The following is a 3,841-nucleotide window of genomic DNA, read 5'->3' as shown; positions in this document are numbered from 1 at the left end:
GGGTGGATAGGTATTTGGAAGAATCCAGAGTATCCATCTAGATAATAGAAGTAAGAGTGTCTGGCTAGACGCTCCAGCATCTGGTCTATAAATGGTAAATGGAAATGATCCTTCCTAGTTGCTTTATTTAATTTTCTATAATCTATACACATCCGTCATCCTCCTTCTAAACGTTTTGCTACATGTTTGCCTTTATCGTTTTGCACGACTGTGATGTCTCCCTTTTTAGGTACTACATGCACAGGGCTCACCCACTTACTATCCGAGATCTGGTAGATTATACCTGCCTCAAGTAACTTAAGAACTTCCTTTTTAACAACATCACTCATTATAGGGTTTATTCTTCTCTGATGTTCCCTAGAGGGTTTTGAATCTTCTTCGAGCGAAATCCGATGCATGCATACGAATGGGCTTATACCTTTCAGGTCAGAGATATTATATCCTAAGGATGAGGGATATCTTCGTAAAACATCTAAAAGTTGGTTCGTTTCCTTTTGGCTCAAGGTAGCACTAACTATAACTGGACGGTTCATCTTTTCATCGGGAACTCGTATCTCAGGTTCTTAGGTAGTTCCTTAAGTTCTAAGGTTGGTTTCTTAGGGCATGACACAGGATCTGGGGTAAGGGATAAACATTCGTAAAGGTTATCATCGATGTAGGGTTTCTTAAAGTCATCATCTTCCCTTATGAGAGTTGATGGTAACTTAATTGTTTTTATAATTTCTTTTTGTTCTAATTCTCTAACACATTCATCAATGATATCTAAGGCATAATACGAGTCTCCCATCACAGGTGCCATAAGAAATTTCGAAAGTATAAATTCTATTTTCTCGTCACCTACCTCTAACGTCAACTTTCCTTTCTTGACATCTATTATGGCTCCTGCAGTCGATAAAAATGGTCTACCTAGAAGGATTGGTATATCATTGTCCTCTTTGATGTCCATGACAACAAAATCAGTAGGGATAAACAGCTGACCTATCCTAACAGGAACATCCTCTAAAATGCCTATCGGATATTTAACAGATCTATCGGCTAACTGAAGTGACATCTTAGTGGGTTGTAATTCTCCTAAGTTTAACCTCTCACAAACTGCTAAAGGCATTAGGCTCACACTAGCTCCTAAGTCTAGAAAAGCTTTTCGATGACATGATTACCCAAAAGGAAAGGAATGGAGAAATTTCCAGGATCTTTATCTTTCTTTGCTAATTTGTCCTCGGAAATAGAATTACATTCCAAAGGCTTCGGATCGTCAAGTCTACGTTTGTTGGTAAGGATGTCTTTGAGAAACTTTGCATAAGAAGGTATTTGGGTAATGGCTTCTGTGAAAGGGATTTCTACATGAAGTTTTTCTATAACTTTAATAAATTTTTTATACTGTTTATTGATCTGGGTTTGTTTAAGTCTTTGCGGATATGGTATAGGTGGTTTATATGGCGGGGGTGGTACGTAAGTTTTGTCTTTAGGTTCTTCTCCTTTTTCTCGACCTTCCTGGTTTTCAGATTCCTCTGGTTCCTTTACTTCGTCTGGGGGTTTGGTACATTCCTTAGAAGTTCCGGATTCACTCAATCTAGGGTTTTGTGGCTCATCATAAGCGTTCCCACTTCGTAGGATAATGGCATTGGCTTGTCCTCTCGGATTTTGTTGAGGTTGTCCAGGGAACTGTCAACCTTGGTTCCTAACTATTTGGTCATGAATGTTTTGGTTCATGAACTCCTTGTTTTGTTGGGTTTGAGCGGTGATAAAATTTTCCATAATTTTTTCAAGGCTCGGCTTTGGTGGTACAGGTCGCATAGGTTGATTTGATCTAGGGGCTTGATAACTAGGTCTCGGGGGTGCATTATTTTGAATAGGGTTATTGTTTTTATAGGAGAAGTTCGGGTGATTCCTCCATCCAGGGTTATAGGTATTCGAATATGGGTTCCCTTGGGTGTAGTTCACTTTCTCAGAGTGGGTTTCGTTTAATAGACTGCATTCTGCAGATTGGTGTCCTTGGGTTCCACATATCTCACAATCCGAAGAAACTGCGGCTACAGTATTCGGGTTTATGCACATATGCTTGACCTTAAGGGCTAATGCGTCCATTTTAGCTTGCATCCTGTCTATAGAGCTTAGTTCATGCACTCCTCCTTGGGCTTCCTTCTTCTCAACTGTCGTTCGTTCGACTCCCCATGATTGATGGTTTTGAGCCATATCTTCGATGAGGGCACTAGCTTCAGGATAAGGTTTGTTCATTAGAGCACCGCCTGCGGGAGCGTCGATGGTCATCTTTGTGTTGTAATGAAGTCCATTATAGAAGGTTTGAATGATTAACCAATTTTCTAAACCATGATGTGGGCATGCTCGTAATAACTCTTTATATCTCTCCCAAGCTTCGAACATCGATTCTCCTTGGTTTTGGGTAAATCTAGTTATATGGTTTCGAAGAACGGCGGTCTTACTCGGGGGAAAATATCTAGCTAGAAAAACTCTTCTAAGGTTATCCCAAGTCGTAATGGAATTGGGTGGAAGGGATTCTAACCATGATAGGGCTTTATCTCTAAGGGAAAAAGGGAATAATCTTAAACGTATTGCCTCAGGAGAAGCTCCATTGGTTTTAAAAGTATCTGGTAATTGAAGAAATATTTTTAAATGTTGGTTTGGGTTCTCGGTAGCGAGACTCGTGAATTGTCTTTGTTGCACTAGTTGCAATAAGGATGGTTTAAGTTTAAAATTATTAGCTGGTATGGTTGGGTTTACTATACTAGAACTAGGTTCTTCATTAGATGGTTGAGCGAAGTCCTTAAGAGGTCTTTGGTTTTGATCTTCGGCCATAGCTTTCTTAATTCTATGAAAGAATAAACGTGCGCGAGCGTAACGTTCAGGTTCCGCCAGAGGGTATACTAAGCTTAAACTTCCGGTACTGCGAGTTCTTCGCATTGACCGGCGGGAAATAGCCTAAGTCTAAATGATATAACAACAGGAAAATGAAATTTGACGAAATTGGTCCCCGGCAACGGCGCCAAAAACTTGATGCGGTCAATAACTTGATGCGGGGTTCGCAAGTATACGAACGCGTCAGTGTAATATAAAAGATTGTCGAATCCACAGAGACCAAGCGTCAATCTATCGTTATCTATTGTTATGGTGTTTATCAAAGGCAATCGAAATAGGTGTTTTTTGTAGTGTGCAATGAAGAGTAAAGTTTTGAAATAAATTTAATTAATAAAGACAGGGTTGAATGTAATTCTCGTAATTAATTAATAATCTAAGTACTTGCTAGTAGAGCTACTTATGGGCAGTGTTTCCTACTTTGAAAAGAACTAATTTAACAGGAACTGTCGCTTTCGCGTATTCAGAACCAAGTTGTACTCCCTAATCAAACCCTCTTATTGTCACTTATAAAAAGGCGCGCATTGCGTTAGAGTAGTAAACCTATTTTTAAGAAATATAGTATCTCGACTAAGTTGAAAAGTATTATAACATGGATTTCTTAACCAAAAGAGGTTCTCACGAACCAGTCTCTAAACTTATAAACGCGTCCGAAAATAGTTTTAAAATCTCTTTTATTCTTAATGTTAAAATCTCCTAATGAACTAAACAAAGCGCTTTCGCTGTTTTTGAAATAGTTAAAAACAATTAAGTTTAAAAAGACGTTGGACGGCTTTCGATCTTACCCAACGGAATTGAAGTGCGGGAAAACTTAAGTTGAAAGTTAAAATAGCCCTTAAGTGTTTCTACGAACAATTGTACGGATTATCGGTTCAATTACGATCCTTACATTCTAACCTTATAAATTTAGTTAGACATGGTAAAGTAAAAGTGCATTAATTTAAATAAAAGTAGTGTGAGTGCGGAAAGT

At 38.7% G+C, this 3,841-nt stretch overlaps 1 non-coding gene across 1 annotated transcript; it reads left to right on the top strand.

Annotated features, from left to right (window-relative positions):
• Window positions 1-2,323: 2,323 nt before the first annotated feature.
• LOC127099864 (small nucleolar RNA R71) lies at window positions 2,324-2,430 on the top strand. The gene has a single exon (XR_007794329.1). It is a non-coding gene; the product is annotated as a small nucleolar RNA R71 (small nucleolar RNA).
• The last annotated feature ends 1,411 nt before the right edge of the window (window positions 2,431-3,841 follow it).

The sequence above is a fragment of the Lathyrus oleraceus genome, chromosome 6 (assembly GCF_024323335.1).
Source record: "Lathyrus oleraceus cultivar Zhongwan6 chromosome 6, CAAS_Psat_ZW6_1.0, whole genome shotgun sequence".
Taxonomy (NCBI): Eukaryota; Viridiplantae; Streptophyta; class Magnoliopsida; order Fabales; family Fabaceae; genus Lathyrus; species Lathyrus oleraceus.
Note: the sequence above shows the minus strand (reverse complement) of the source record. Positions and strands in the feature narration are given on the sequence as shown.